The 17432-nt window shown below is 48.5% G+C and overlaps 2 pseudogenes; both read left to right on the forward strand.

Moving 5' to 3' along the window:
* LOC119310629 overlaps positions 1–2340 on the forward strand; it is a 5587-nt pseudogene extending 3247 nt beyond the window's left edge.
* Positions 2341–2415: 75 nt separating this feature from the next.
* LOC119310630 lies at positions 2416–11827 on the forward strand (annotated as a pseudogene).
* Positions 11828–17432: the final 5605 nt, after the last annotated feature.

Here is a 17432-nt window from a genome sequence, read left to right on the forward strand (position 1 = left end):
CCTGATCCTAAATAAAATTATCCTCTAGGGGATTAAACTCATTTCAAACACATATTTAAACTAGTTCATACATAGCATGATTAAACAGACTGTTGCCTACTACATTAAAACTAGATCCACATCAAACCAGGTTAAACATTGATATAAACCATATAAAACTACAAACCATATAGTTCTACTTGTCATCGCCCTTGACGTTGTTCAAGAAATCTAAATTGGAGGAGGAGACGGGGATCACACCTGCCAGAGGGGCCGGCCCAATTGTCATTTGCGGTGGGCCAGTTCCACGACATCTCGTCCTCGTCGGCAAGATTGTCGAACATATCCTGATTCTCAACTTGGAGGCAGGAGAGCTGGGCATGCTCGCGGTCGATGGTGGCTCGTCCTCCACGGACTAGATGAACGCTTGGTTCTCGGTGAAGATTTGCAGATTCTCCTTGACAAGCTTGGACAGAAAGTCGGCATCAGCGAGCTCGGCCATGAGTTGCACCTTGGACTTTCGATGCTCTTTCTCATCATTGTGAGTAACAATTCGAATGACGGGAGGGGTGAGATCAACCATGGCCGCCGCGTTAGCGGTGAAGTTAAGTTTCGCTCGCTGTCGGTGCTAAATCCGGCATATCTCGAGGTAGGGGTGAATGCTTAGACAGGCTCGGCACTTAGGGCATCTCTAAACCCGCTCCTTCAAACAGACACCCTATCATCGAAAGAGACATCACCAAATGTCTGTGAATACGTTTGAAATTGAATGTATCTGCGGACGCGAACAATGCAGACGTTATCTAACTGCATTCACCAAATGTCCTCCCCATTTAAAACGGGTATTTCTAAAATGAAAAGAAAAATCATGCTAAAACGGACGATATCCATCTCCAGTTGCGCCCTAGTGATGGTACTCATCTTGAGGGATACCACTCGCTATCGTCGTTACATTTTGGTATATTACAACCAAAAGGATTATTTTAACTAAACTGAATGGAATTTAAAAAAACGAATCTTAATTATGGAGGTTTCCTGACGGTGACCTCATCGGCATGGCCTCCGTGGCTGTCGGCACCTCCGTCGTCGTCTGTGTCACGTTTTTTATGGCCGCTGCCGTCCGAGCCATCATCGTCGTCGTCCTTCCAGTGGAAGAAACGCCGCTAGGCATTGCGACCTCATCGGCCACCGCTCCACGCCCGCGGTGCAGTCGCTGGTCCTTCTCCATCTAGCGCAGAGCCTTGGCCACCTCGGCCTGGCCACGACTATAGGCCACGGTCGTGGACTCTGCCCGCGCCGCCCTCCTTTGAGCCGGGCCAAGTGTGTGGCTCGGCCAGTCGGCATCAATGTGGTACGTGGCAACCAGTGTCCGGCCATGTTATCTAACCGGCATGAATGCAGAGCGAAGAGCGGAGCAGACGATCCTAGTCTGAGCGAAGGGAGGGTTTTTGGGTGGGTCCGCGTTGTCAGATGCATATGTGGAGGACGTACAGACTACCCCAAACATCCCCTACCTTTGGTCCCATTTTGTGGGATGTCGGACGGATGGTGAGGACAAATTTGGTGACTAGTGTTGGATGGCAAAAAATGTCCGGACTGTCCATATTTAGGGGAGTTTTGGTGATTCACGTTGGAGTTTCCCTTAACTGTTTGTGGACAATTTCAGATGTGCCCGCAGACATCCGGTGGGATGGCGTCCATCCAACGGTATGCTCTAAATTCCGGCGGACACCGGACCATGCAAACCATGCAACGCTTGATAGATATGTTCATATATTTTGTACAATGCAAACTACATATAAAAACTGCATTCTCTGGTTGTTATTTTGACTGTTCAAAATAATTGAAATGCCTTAAAGGCAAGTACTTCGTAATGTTCATCCTGGTTTAATGTACCTTTTGCTGCATAGAGCAGGAGTGACTGTTTTAGATGATTAAAGTCAGCATCTTATAATATCATAGACCAATGTTATTTCCCTTTATCCAAAACGTACTGATATATTTTACGGCCTCCTCAGCTTCGATCGGGGTCCATGATAGCAGCAGTCGGTTTGAGTCCCTTGCCAACCCCACGGATCATGAACACGAGTCCACCATGAGGTTTTATATTATACCCCTTTTTCCTTTCCAGGAAGATGTGCTTTCTACTTACGCTAGGATTACCATTTCATTGTTTTAGGAACCAGGAGTGTCATGCTACTCGAAGGCCTGGAGATGTGACCTGGAACGACGATGGCTATTTCTCGCAAAACCGAAATCTCAGGTTTGTTCTTTGTCATTTTAGACATCACGGAGGACCTAGTCAGGTTGTTTGCATCACATCTAATTTATCCTACTTATACCTTTATTAGCATTATTTGATCATGAAAATAAGTTTGCTCATTGTTTGCTTGGGTTGTCAGCAGGGAGAAAGGATCTATTGATTCTCATTTCACCATGGATATAATTGATACTACTGGGGTCACTACTGGTATCAATGAGTATGCTAATCTTTTTCAGTGGGCTAAATCTGCTATTTCATCCAAATGGAGAGGCACTCAGGAGCAAGAGCTTCAAAATAAACTATTTCAGCTGCAGAGTGGCTTGCAACACCTCAGTGATACTCTTCCAGAGATGTATGACCTCATTAATCGAGCGGAATGGAGAAGCCACAAAGATGGTGTGACCGAGCTCCTTCCAAAACTCAAGGACACAGTTTACAATGTTGAAGATCTTCTTGATGAGCTCAGATGGTACAACCATAAGGTGATAGTGGAGGGAAATGCAAGGCAGTCATCTTTTACGGACTTCTTTAATAGCTTTACCAGTGTGAATGATATCCAAAAACGGTTGGATCTTATTTCCAATCACCTAGAGAAGAAGGGGTTGGGTGAAGTGACACCGCGTTTTGAGAAAACAGTCAGGCCAGAAACTAGCTCTTTTCGCAGTGAAACAAAAATATTTGGTCGTGACATGGTGCTAGAGCAGATCTTGGGACTGCTCATGCCTACACATAGTAGCACTCATTCAAAACGCAAGAGGGAAACTAGTGTACATGAACCAAGATTACCAGAGCTTCCAGTTTTGCCAATAGTTGGAATTGGGGGTGTTGGAAAGACCACTTTGGCCCAGCATATTTGTAGTCATCCAAAGGTAAAGTCTCACTTTGACACAATAATTTGGATTTGTGTCTCAGATGATTTCGATGAGAAGAGGCTGACTAAAGAGGCTATAGAATCATTTTTTGGTAAAGAGGCAACGACTAAAAATCTGAATTCTCTCCAGCATGCTCTTTCTAACACACTAGAAAATAGAAAGTTCTTGATTGTCCTCGATGATTTGTGGGATGATGCTCTCAAGGAAAACGGCCAGTGCTGGAAGAGATTTTGTGGACCTCTGAAAAATGTGGTACGTGGAAGTATGATGTTAGTCACCACAAGATCTCCAAAGGTTGTTGATTTAGTGCACACTATGGAGCCCATTATACTAGAAGGCTTAAAGGACGATGTCTTTTGGAATTTCTTCAAACTATGCGTGTTTGGGTCTGAGAGTTCTGACAATTTTCCAGAGTTAGAGCACATTGGTAGAGAGATACTTCCTAAGTTGAAGGGCTCCCCTTTAGCCGCTAAAACTCTTGGACACATGTTACGACATGACCTTCATACATCACATTGGAATAATATACTAAAGAGTGAACTGTGGGAGTTGGACCAAGAGATGACCGAAATTTTGCCAGCCCTTCGGTTGAGCTACATATGTATTTACCATTCCACTTGAAGAGATGCTTTTCATTCTGTGCTGTGTACCCCAAAGATAAGGAGTTTGAAAAGGGCCATTTAGCTGAAATTTGGGTAGCAGAAGGCTTTGTGAAACGTCAAGGTGTTATTCCAGTTCAAGAAATTGGCCCTCAATACTTTAATGACCTATTAAGTCGATCCTTCTTTCAAGAAGTTCAAGGAAAATACTTAATCCATGACTTGTTGCATGATATGGCACAAAAAGTTTCAGAGGATGACTGTTTCATCGTGAAAAACAAGGATGACATCGAAAGAATTCCTCATAATGTTCGCCATTTGTCAGTACTATCTAGCACAGACATCAGCAATTTCCACTTATTGAGCCTTCGCAAGTGCAAAAAGCTACGTACCATTCTCTGCAACAAATCTTTAGCAAATAAAAAAATTCCAGCTAGTTTGATGGATGCTTGGTGCAGTGAACTTACGCGTATGCGCGTGATTGTTTGTGCCTCCATTAATGAGTTACCAGCTAGCATTGCCAAATTGAAGCATCTTCGGTACATTGAGGTATCCAGAACGTGTTCTATCACCACTCTTCCAGCAACGATTTGTAGGCTCCACAATATACAGGTCATATGTGTTAAGAAATGCAAGCTAGAAAGCTTGCCTAGTGACTTCAGTATGTTGGTCAACCTTTGGAGATTTGAATCGCAGGGATTTAAATATGGTCCAAATATTAGAAGATCTCGAAAAGAAGAATCTTATTATGGAGTAAATCTTGATGCAGCCAAAGATGAGCAGGGACTAGGGTGTAGATTCATAAAGAATATGAAGCACCTTCGCGGACATTTGGAGATAAATAATGTTGACAAGCTAAGAAATGATCATCCAGCAGAAGCCGAACTCAAAAATAAGGAATGTCTTGACAAGCTGACGTTGCAATGGTCTTACTTGGATAGATATGGGGATAATAAATTCATCGACACTTCTGTCAGTGAGGAAAACGAGATAGAAGTCCTCCCAGATTTAAAACCTCCTGCTGGTGTCAAGTCTCTAGTCCTTGTTGGTTTGAGCCACAAAGCTTGCCAAGCATAACATCTGTTTCATTTCTTCATTGTGGTGGACTCGAGATACTTAATGGCGGCACCTGTTTCTCGTCCCTGACAGATGTAATTATTGATGGGTGTCACCGTTTATCAAGTCTCGAACAACTTCTACATCCAACTTATCTACCAGTCATGAAGAAACTTGCAATAATGAATTGCCAGAAATTAATATCAGTACCAACCGAAAGATTTGGGGAGTTTCATTGCCTTGAAATATTCAGGGTTGAACACTGTGGAAATATAAACTCCCAAAGTTTGATTGCGCCCTCTCTCAAGAAGCTTGTGGTACGCAATGGTACACTGACAGATCAGAGTTTTGAGAATTTCACAGACGATATCCAATGCTGCTCTCTCACCCACTTTTTCTTCTCATCGAGTGGTTCCACATCCATCCAACTACAAATGTGGAATTTTCCAGCTCTACAGGAGTTGTGCATTTCATATTGTCGATCTCTTACATCTATTGCACAATCTGGACAGATCTTCACCAACCTTACTTCCCTAACCATCAGAGACAGCGAAGAACTGGCAACCATTGATTGTCTCCAAGAAGATGGATATCTACCTGCCGTTGAGAGTATTACTATTTGTTAGACAAACTAGGGTTTGGAACAATACTCGATGCCCTTGGTGGACACGGCTGTCATATATTTATAAGAGGGAACCGTACAAATACAAGTTATGTTACAACACGTATATCTACTATATACTTAGTCTAACACCCTCCCTCAATCTTAACTATGTCCTGAAACACTCAGAAGGTTAAGATTGCGTCGACATCCCTCAAAAGAAGGCAAGGGCAAGGGCTTAGTGAAAATATCAGCAAGTTGATCCTTAGAAGAAACAAACTTGATCTGAAGAAGCTTCTGAGCAACACGTTCCCTCACAAAGTGATAGTCAACTTCGATGTGCTTCGTTCGGGCATGAAATACTGGATTGGATGAAAGGTATGTAGCACCGATGTTATCACACCAAAGGACAGGCGGCTGAGTTGGAGAGACCTTCAACTCCCGAAGCAACGACTGCACCCACATGATCTCAGCTGTGGCATTAGCAACCGCTTTGTACTCAGCTTCAGTACTACTCCGGAACACCGTAGCTTGCTTGCGAGCTTGCCAGACGATCAAGTTAGGTCCAAAGAATACAGCATGTCCCCCCGTGGATCGCCTGTCATCAGGACTACCAGCCCAGTCGGCATCAGAAAATGCGGAGATTAGTCCAGAAGGCGCCGACTGAAGATGAAGACCATATGAACCAGTGTGACGAACATAGTGCAAGATGCGCTTAACAGCGGACCGGTGAGAATCACGCGGCGCATGAAGATACTGGCACACACGGTTCACTGCAAACGATATGTCTGGTCGAGTGATGAGCAAGTATTGCAGTCCACCAACAATGTTGCGATACTCAGTGGCATCCTCAGGAGAAAGCAAGTCACCAGCAAGAGCAGTTAGTTTGTCTGTGACAGACATGGGAGTCGTAGCAGGCTTGCACTGCAACATACCTGCACGACGGAGGAGATCCTGGGAGTACTTCTTCTGAGTAAGAGTCAAGCCACCATCAGAATGAAGAACCTCGAGACCCAGAAAATAATGCAGTCTCCCAAGATCCTTAACAGCAAACTCAGCACCAAGAGAGGACACCAGCCGATCCGTAGCAGCAGCAGACGAGCTAACAACGATGATGTCATCAACACAGACCAGAATGTACATAGTCATCTCCGGTTGCTGAAGGATAAACAAAGACGTGTCCGCTGCAGAAGGCACAAACCCATGAGCACGAAGAGCAGCGCCAAGACGTGCATGCCATGCACGAGGGGCCTGCTTCAGACCATAAAGAGCTTTGACAAGACGACATAAATGATGTGGCTGAGCAGGATCAACAAAACCGGGCGGCTGACGCATATAAACCTCTTCTTCCAGAACTCCATGGAGAAAAGCATTCTGAACGTCAAGCTGTCGAAGCGACCATCCTCGAGTAACAGCCAAGGAGAGAAGAACACGAATAGTGGTTGGTTTAATAACATGACTGAATGTGTCTGCATAATCAATACCATACCGTTGCTTGAATCCCTTGGCAACCAGACGTGCCTTGTATCTCTCAATGGAACCATCAGCATGTTTCTTCACCTTGAATACCCATTTAGAGTCAATGACATTGACACCAGATGAAGGTGGAACCAGGCGCCAAGTGTTGTTTCGTTGAAGAGCATGAATCTCCTGCTCCATCGCAGCACGCCAGTGTGGAATGCCAAATGCTGCCTGAAAATGTCGTGGTTCAGTCGTAGGGTCGGCCTCAGTATGCGCCATACAGGCCGCAAGCCATGCAACAGTGCCGTCAGTGCACTTCTTCGGTTGGAAGATGCCACTCTTGCTGCGAGTATGAGGACGCAGGATGACAGGCGGCGGTGGCGGTGGAGCAGCCACCACAGAGGAGCCACTGTCCATCAGCGACGAAGAAGACGTGCCTGGAGTGGTTGGTGAAGACGAGCCGCTCGAAGCAACGATCGGCGAAGCCGTCCGCTCAGGCGACTGTGTCGCGGGAGCAGCCAGCACAAGGAGCAACGCTGCCGGGTCAGCCGGCCCAGGCGACCCAGGCGACAGCGCGGCGGCCGGCGTAGGCGACAACGAGGCCACGGACCCAGGCGACGTGGGTGCCTCGTCGGATCCACGTGCATGTCCCATGCACGCGCGATTGTCATCGTGAGCAGCCGGCGTAGCAGCAGGCGCAGCCGGTGTAGCAGCAGGCGCAACCGGCGTAGCGGCGGCTGGCGCAGGTGAGGCCTCATTATCATCCTCAAGAAGCTCAAGTCGTGCACCTCGCCCAGTCCCTGCACCATGGTTAGGCAACAACAGAGGAGAATATGCAGCATCCACAAACTGATCAGGCAAAACTAGAAAAGAGTGCAACTCGGTGACGGGAGTATCAGTGGAAGATGTGAGCGTGGAAAAAGGAAAGACAGTCTCATCGAACACAACATCACGGGAAATGTAAACACGATTCGTTGAAATGTGGAGACACTTTTAACCTTTGTGGAGAGGACTGTACCCAAGGAACACACATTTTTTTGATCGATACTCAAGTTTATGCTTGTTGTACGGACGAAGATGTGGCCAACACGCACAACCAAACACTTTGAGGAAGGAGTAATCTGGAGTTTCATGAAGCAAGACCTCAAGAGGAGACTTCATACGAAGAAGTCGTGTGGGAGTCCTGTTTATCAAAAAACAAGCAGTGACAAAAGCATCGCTCCAAAACCTAAAAGGAACAGAGGCATGTGTAAGAAGGGTTAGACCAGTTTCAACTATGTGACGGTGCTTGCGCTCAGCTGCACTGTTCTGCTGATGTGTTTGAGGACAAGACACATGGTGTGAGATGCCAAGCTTCTGAAAGAAGGTGTTGAGATTACGATATTCACCCCCCCCCCCAGTCGGATTGAACATTGATAATTTTGTGCTTAAGCAACCGCTCAACATGCGCTTGAAATTGCATAAAGACATGAAACACATCAGATTTGCGCTTAGTAAGATAAATCCAAGTAAAGCGACTGAAAGCATCGATGAAACTGACATAATAGTTGTGACCACTGACAGAAGTTTGGGCATAGCCCCACACATCTGAAAACACAAGTTCGAGAGGAGTCTTGACAACACGACTCGATACAGAAAAAGGCAACTGATGACTCTTGCCTTGTTGACAGGCATCACACACTACAAACTCCTTATTACTCGACTCGACAGGAAGACTATGACGATGAAGCACATGGCGCACAATGGGAGTGGCAGGATGACCAAGGCGAGAATGCCACTGCGACGATGACACCCGAACACCACTGAAAACTTGAGGAACTCGTGCATGGACTTGTGGCACATCAAGCGCATATAATCCATCGCGAGCTCGACCACTAAGTAGAACGTCCCTCGTGTCCCGGTCTTTAACAAAAAAATGGAAAGGGTGAAACTCAACAAACACATTGTTGTCACGAGTTAACTTAGGAACTGAGAGTAAACTACGTGTGACTGAAGGAACACGAAGGACATCAAGAAGACGCAAGGTTTTAGTGGTACGTGAAAGAAGAGATGCCTGACCAACATGTGAGATGGGCATACCTGATCCATTGGCAGTGCGGACCTGATCATGACCGGTGTAGGCCTGGCGAGTGGCCAGCTTGTCAAGCTGGCTCGTCAAATGGTCCGTGGCGCCTGTGTCCATATACCATGCAGGGTCCACCGAGTACGAAGGAGTGAACCCAGGCTCCTGTGTGGCGAGAGCAGCTTGCTTCTCGTTACCCTTCCCATTGTTCCCAATGCCAAGGAAATCACGTTTGAAGCGACGATGACAGCGAGACGCCAAGTGCCCCTCAATGCCACAAAGCTGACACTCAACCCCACCCCCACATGCCTCACAGTGTAGCCGCTTGCGGCCAGCCGTCGGAGGAGGTGGAGCGGGAGGACGGGGCTGGTAGCCCGTGGACGGCGGCGCCTTCTGCTTGGCACCACGGGCACCCCCGCGGAGAGCAGCGTTCGCAGAGGGACCCTCCGTGTAGACGCCGACGGAGCGACGGGCAGCAAGCCGTTGTTCGGTGTTGAGGAGGCGCGCGTAGAGATCGCGAGGCGGCATCGGGGTGTCACGTCCGTTGATGTTTTCAACAAGAGAATCATAGTCCTCATCAAGCCCATTGAGAATGAACGAAGTAAACTCCTCATCACGAAGAGGCTTCCCAATAGATGACAGTGTATCGGCCAGACTTTTGACCTTGTTGAAGAAGGTCGTGACGGAGAGATCATTTTTCTTGACCTCACCCAGCTGGTTACGAATGGCAGAAGAACGTCCCAGCGACTGCGATGAGAAGCTGGAATCGAGGGTGGCCCATGCATCCCTCGACGTCGCGGAAAAGACCACCATGCCAGCCACGGAATGAGTGAGCGAGGACTGAATGGCATCCAGAATATCCTGATCCTGAGCGATCCACCGATGATGAGCAGGGTTGGTCACCATGACGGAGCCACCATCGGCTGAGGGCACCGGAACCATGGCCGGGGGACACGGCAGCGTACCGTCGACATACCCCTCAAGGTAGTGACTACGCATCAGTGGCAACACCTGAGCGCGCCACAGGAGGTAGTTATCAGCAGAGAGCTTCACCGTCACCAGATGAGCGAAGTGGAACGGTCCTAGTTCAGCCACTGGTGCGGAGAGCTGCGAGTCGAGCGTCGGAGGAGCACTATACGGAATCAGCGCATCGGCCGACGGAGGCGCACGGTAGTGTTGGTGATGACCATAGGACGCTGTAGGAGGTACGCCGTAGGGCTGCAGCGACGCGACATACGGCACAAAGGCCGCATAGGGCGCGCCGTACGGCGCCTCGTAGGTCACCGCAGAGGACGAAGCATACGGCACTGGCGCAACGTACGGCGACGGCGATGGCGCGACGTACGGTGCTGGATACGACCCGCCGTAGGGGACCTGAACAGGAGCACCAGGGGGGCGGAGGCCGGCGCCGCAGCATGCGCTTGAGTCCCGATGTAGGGCGACACAGCAGGGGGCTGATTCCCGGCGTAGATTAGTCGCGCAGGAGCGCTAGAGGAATCGCGAGACGGCCATGCAGAGACGCCAGACATATTGGGGCCGGATGGATTCGCTAGTGCAGTAGATGGATCACGAGGCGGCCATGCAGCTACACCATGCGAATCATGAGGCGGCCATGCAGAGACTCCAGACGCATCGCGGGCCGGCCATGCAGGAGCGCCTGATGCATCGGGGCCGGATTGGATCGCTGGCGATCGGGGCACGGGCGATCGGGGCGCAGGCGGGTGCGACCCCGAGGCACCCTGGCGAGCCCAGGCGAGGGGTGCGGACGCCATGAACGGCGAATCCATCGCGAGGGTTGACGGAGGCGGCACGGCGGCGGAGGCCGACGAGGCGGCGGCAGAGGAGGCGGAAGCACGGCGCGGATCGAACGCGTCGTCTGATACCATGTTAGACAAACTAGGGTTTGAAACAATGCTCGATGCCCTTGATGGGCACGGCTGTCATATATTTATAAGAGGGAACCGTACAAATACAGGTTATGTTACAACACGTATATCTACTATATACTTAGTCTAACACTATTATCGCTTGTAAGAAGCTGTCCATGCTCGGTGAAAGGTTTGGGGTTTCTTCTTCTCTGGAGTACTTGAGAGTTTTTTATTGCCCTAAAATCAACTGGCGGGGATTGGTGTTATTACCATCATCCCTCCAAAGTCTCGACTTAGGTTATTGTGGAGATATCTCTTCATTTGTCCCCAGCTGCCTAGAAAAACTTCAATCCCTCGTTTCATTAAAAATAGGCTGGGATAGCCATATAAGATCCATTCCGGGCCACCTTTGGAGCAGTACTCTCTCATCACTCCAGGAATTAGAGATTCGGTATTGTCACGGCCTTGTGTCCATTGGTGAAGCAGATGACCTTTCAGAAATACAAAATGTCTTGATTGAGGACTGTCAAAATTTGAAGGGAATAGAGCAGCCTGTGAAAAGAGGCAGCTTCTTGATATCAAAGAAGCAAGAGAAGCCTATGGAAACGAGGTACGTGTGTTTACATCAAGTCTATTGCCGAGTGAACCCATAATTTGTGGCACCCTCCTTGTGTACGAATAAACATGTCTATGGCGAAACATTTTGATGATAATTATATTACGTATATGCGGTACTTGAGTTTTCAAAAAATCATCGTCTCTGAATGTTACAACCATAGCAATAGTTCCAAATAATTCGAAGGACTAACAAAACTATCTCAAACACTCCATCATGACTAAATTGCCATTGCAGCTTGTAGTCTCATTTGTATTCTACTACTCCACATTTTCTGATCACTGCTTTTTCTCATGTAGCTCAAATTCCATCTGGTGCATGCCAGGTTCGTGAAGGGGGTGGTCCTAGCTAGTGTGGCTAGTACCTATCAGCCGTTGTAATCTTAGTTTTGATTGCTGCTTTTCTGCTGTACTGCTTTTATGTACAGACTTGATTGGCAGGGTGGATTGATTGACGCGCCAGGTTTTTTGTCCCATAGGTTATATATGCTCGAGCAGAGTATAACTAGTGGGTTTTCCTGGCGGATGTCAGTTCGCGAACCTTGTCTCTGTTTCTGGGTATTATTGCCGAGTATAACCAGTTGATCTGTTGATTCTGTTGAAAATTTAGTCAGAATATGCATACTATACAGTTGCTTATTATGTCAGAAGTGTTTTATGTAAGTTCGATCTCTTGTTAAGTCTACCAGTTTGAGTTCTGAATAAGTTGTTGATGTCAGTTTGAGTTCTGAATAACTTGGTGACTACTAATGGTAGAAGCCATTAGTAGATCATGAATCCTTCATTTTTGTGTTGCGTGACCAGAACACTGCTATTTATCATGAATCCTAATAGTTCTGAATAACTTGTTGAGTACAAACTGAATCACCTGATATAAATGTGTCACCTAAGTTGTAAAGTAGCAAGAATGGAACAGGATCCTTCATAAGCACATTTATCTCTGTTCCATTGACCAGAAAAGCTCACGCAAAGTAGAACAAATGTTTATTATCATAATGAGCGAATTAAATAGGTTTTCCCGAACATAATTAGCACTTCACTTTTCCGAACAGAACATCTCAGATTGAGACATGCTTACCAAAGAGGTGCAATGAAGTCAACCAAGATCAGTATGTTCTACTCCCTTCGTCCCAAAATAAGTGTCTTAATTTACAGTATCAACCTACCGTTAGACAAAGAACAAATCAGTTTGCCGTGACAGCTTTGTCATGCCCCCAGCTCCTGGTGCATCAACAGACAAGAGCACTGAGGTTTCAAGGAAACAGAACACTCGACCCAGGAAGCCCAAGACCTGGAACCGACCCACCTGCGTGAGGTGAACTGGTGATTGGGCTCAGCCCGTGTAGCACAAATGAAACAGAATAGAGCGTCCGGAATGAATGGGTTCCCAGCAGAATTCTATAAGAAATGTTGGCATATTATTAAGGGAGACCTCATGCCTATGTTTCATGATTTATTCAACGACCATTTGTAGTAATTCCATCTAAACTTTGGAACGATAACACTGTTGCCAAAGAAGGAGGAGGTTGTGCGTATCGAGTAGTTCATGCCAATTTGTCTTCTCAATGTGAGTTTCAATTTTTTTACTAAAGTCGACACAAATAGGTTGATGAGGATTACCCATTCGGTGGTGCATCCGAATCAGACTGCTTTCATGCCAGGGAGACACATCCTTGAGGGGGTTGTTGTGTTACACGACACTCAACATGTAATCCATTCGAAGAAACTAGACAGGGTGATCTTCAAAGTGGATTTTGAGAAAGTGTATGATAAGGTCAAATGGCCCTTCCTCCAGTAGCCTCTGCGCATGAAGGGGTTCGATGAATCCTGGAGGAACCAGGTGGACTCCTTTATTCCGAAAAAGGGTTTCCCCCCGCTTTGTATTCCAAAGCAACCAACCGATACATCCAAGGATAGGTGCTGGAGCGGAAGCAGCACAATCACACCCAAAAGAAACAAAAGAGAAACAACAAGAGAAAAGAATGCCGACAACGGTGGATCGACGGAAACGAACAAGCTTCACGACCACTGTGCCCACCGAAGATCTCCCACCAAGCTCCAAGGCTCCGGAGCACCGGTACCAATCAGCACCTCCAAGAAGGACCGCGACGATGACGACGCTACTGCCAAGGGTTTCCCCCGGTACACGACGAGGCGGGAGGAAGGGTCGCCCCCGACGCCCTCCAGGAAGGTCCGGCGGCACCAACCAGCGTCGCCGCGTCGGTGTCGGACAGGCCGATAGGGGTTTCCCCCGATCCCAACCTTCACCTCGGGTGCTCCAGAGCCTGCCACCAAACCGACGACCATCTTGCGCCACCATGATCAAGAAGCCTCCACGCCGTCTCACCACGGCACCACGAAGTGAGGTATGCACGACAAGGGTAGGAGCCGGGCCTAGAGGTTGCAGCACCGTCGGCACGCAGGAGGGCACAACCTCCACCATCAAGGACGGTAGCCGACCAGACACAATAGCAGGAGCATACCAGGCCCGTGGGCCCACAGGCCCGGCCGGGAACTCCGTGCCCGTAAAGCCCCTGTCCGAGCTGCTCCTCCTCCTCACCACACAGACGACGACAAAGCCACGCCGGGGACCGGCCCTCTAGGACCCAGATGGGGCCGGGGACGCGCCGCAGGCCACCGCACGCCACCACGCCGCCCTGCTGCCAAGGGAAGCACCGCCACCGCGCCTATCGCCGGCGACCGACGCCGGGTCGCCGGGCCGCCGCCCAGCCGAGCATCACAGCCGCCGTCACCAGCGGCGATGGGGGAGATCTCATGGGGGTGGGGGCCGAGGAAAGGGGAGGGGCGCGTCGTCCCGGCCACCTCACGTGGAGGCGGCGCAAGGGCGGGAACGGAGGGGGGGGGGAAGAGGGGGGCGGGGAGGCCAGGGCGCGCGAGCCTGTGGCCTGACGGCGGCAGGAGGGGGCTAGGGCGCTGGAGGCGGTGGCGGCGGCGGCGGAACCCTAGCGGGAGGGAGCGGGTGGACTCCTTTATTCAAAAGGGTAGTGTGGGGATTAAGGTGAATGATGACACAAGTCATTATTTTCAGACTCATAAGGGCTTAAGACAAGAAGATCCGATGTCTCTGATTCTGTTCAACATAGTAGCAGATATGTTGGCGGTTCTTATCAGTCGGGCCAAGGAGAACGGCCAAGTAGGAGGACTCGTCCTGGATGGGGGGGTGTCCATACTACAATACGCTGATGACACTATAATTTGATGGAACATGACCTGGCAAAGGCTAGAAATATGAAGCTAGTACTTTGCTTATTTGAATAGTTGTCGGGATTAAAAATCAATTTCAGCAAGAGCGAATTGTTCCGCTTTGGGAGAGCCAAAGAGGAACAAGATGTGTATAGACAATTGTTCGGGTGTGTGATGGGCTCCTTACCATTTAGTTACCTAGGAATTCCAATTCACCGACGTAAATTATCTAATGAGGAGTGGAAGTGCATCGAAGATCGATTCGAAAAAAACTAAACTGCTGGAAGGGCAAGCTTATGTCTTACGGAGCTCGGCTTGTGTTGATAAATTCAGTATTAACTAGCATGCCGATGTTCCTGCTGTCTTTCTTTGAGGTACCTGTAGGGGTGCGGAAAATATTAGACTTTTGTCGATCCTCGTTTTTTCTGGCAAAGTGATGAAGTTAAGACGAAATACAAGTTGACCAGGTGGGATATTGTTTGCAAACCTAAAGACCAAGGTGGATTAGAGATTGAGAACCTAGAGGTTAAGAACAGATGTCTGCTTAGCAAATAGCTATATTGGCTATCTGTCGAGACCGAGGGTATGTGGGCACAGATTCTGCGTAATAAGTACCTACAATCTAAGTCATTAGCCCAGGTTACTGTTAGACCTAATGACTCGCCCTTTTGGAAGGGGCTAATGAGGACAAAGAAACCTTTTTCCATAGGGTCAAGTTTAATATTAGAAACAGTAGAATGACCAGATTTTGAGAAGATACATGGTTAGGGGAGACGCCTTTAGCCATTCAGTACCCGCCCTTTATAATATTGTACAACGTAAGAAAGCTTACATTGCTACCATATTACAATCGGTTCCTCTAAACATCCAGTTCAGGAGGTCTCTGGTGGGGGAACGTTAGACTTCCTGGTTGCATCTCATGCAGAGGTTGACGGATGTTGAACTAACGGACCAGCCAGACTTGTTTCACTGGAAGTTAACTAGGAACGGTGCTTTCATGGTGAAATCGATGTACCTTGACCTAATTGACTCTGGCCTCCATCCCGAAATCAATTTATATATGGAAAATTAAAGTTCTGTTGAGAATCAAAATCTTCATATGGTTTGTACACAAGGAAGTGATTCTAACCAAAGGTAATCTGCTGAAACGACAGTGGGTGGGCAGCTCTCGCTGTTGTTTTCATGACCAGGACAAAACCATACAACACCACTTTCTCGATTGTCCTCTTGCCCTTCTATGGTGTACGATTCATATAGCTTTCAATATCAGCCCTTCAACTAGTATAAACATGTTATTTGAGACGTGGCTAGCTGGAGTGGAACCAAATACTGCGGGGCGTATTTGGATAGGAATATGCATACTACTTTGGGCTATATGGAACTGCAGAAATGATAGGATCTTCAACAGACAAAATTTTATCATTTTTTTATAGGTTATCTACAGAGCTACCGCTTGGATCTGTACATGGTCGTTACTTACTATACGGACTTCAGAGAGCTTTTGGTTATTAGGTGCAACATATGAGACACGGTAGCACAGGTTATCTACAAATGGTTTGGATGGCAGTCTAATAATAGGATAGGTGTTTAGTTATCTTGTCCTAATTTTCGCCGGTTGTGAAAATTTTTATTTTCATTTTTTTTGTGCTCCTTTTGTGAGCTCTACTGAACGGCAGACTTTGTTTTTGCTTACTTGGTCGATTAATAAAATGGCTGCATACATCACCTTGAAGCAGAGACTGGGGGCTATCCTTCTTTTAAGAAAAAAAAAAGTGATAAGTAACCTGCGTGGCAGGAGATCGGCATGGATTGGCCAGAACCTAAATCCCCTTCCTCATTTTCGTCTATCTCCTACCTCCTGCTGCTCTTCCCCGTCTCAAATTCCTCTCTACTCCCTTCATTCCGAATTACAAGTGTCAATCATCGTAGCTATCAGTTACATTTGAATTATGTGTGCATAGGCGATAGGCCCTGCTGGGTATCATCAGTTGAAATGAACGTTACATCCATGGTTGCAATGGGAGTCCAGAACCTTTAAGGGGAAGCATCCGCCAATCCGTTTTGCTACCCGCGGGGAGCCGCGATAGCTGAGTAATAGAGCAAAGCATAGCGGAGAGGACGATAGCAGACAGAAAACAAAACAGAGCACAAACAGCGATAGCTGAGAGCATCTCCAGCCGTTGGCTCCCAGGCGGCTTGTAAAATCGCCGCCTGGGGGCGAACCGGCGCTAAAATCGGCATGGGGGCGTCAGGGTTCCCAGCCGCCAGCCCCAGGGTCGCCCCCAAAAGGCATCTTTAATATTTTTTGAAAAGGAATTGGGCTAAAATTCGGTAAAACTGAACAAAGTTGCGGCCAAAATTCGGCGAACATGACTTTACTTAGATGACTAAAATAGTTTTTTACGTATGAAAGGCCGAAGAACGCGCTGAGCGCGGTGAAGTCGCCGCCGTCGCCGCCATCGCCGTTGTCATTGTCGTCCTTCTCCTCCTTCACGCGGCCGCCCCTGCTGGACCCCTGCCCGGGGTCGCCCTGGCGGACCGGTGGCGGCGCGTCGTCGTCGTTGTCGTCGTCGAGGACGACGACGCCTCCCTCGTCGCGACCACGGCGCCGAGCGGCGAACTCCTCATAGGCGCGGCACTGGCGCTCCAGCTCCGTTTGCGCCCGGTCTTCGCGAGCCCACTTCAATGCCGCCGCGTTGGAGGGCCCCGGCTCCTTCTTCACGAGGGCGAGCCCTGGCTCTGTCTTCATGGAGGCGAGCCCGGGCTCCGTCATCACGGCAGCCGGCTTCGTCTTCGGCTTGACGAAGCGGGGAGGAGCCGAGGAGGAGGCACGCCCGCCCTCGTTGATGACG

Source organism: Triticum dicoccoides, chromosome 5B, assembly GCF_002162155.2.
Source record: "Triticum dicoccoides isolate Atlit2015 ecotype Zavitan chromosome 5B, WEW_v2.0, whole genome shotgun sequence".
NCBI lineage: Eukaryota > Viridiplantae > Streptophyta > Magnoliopsida > Poales > Poaceae > Triticum > Triticum dicoccoides.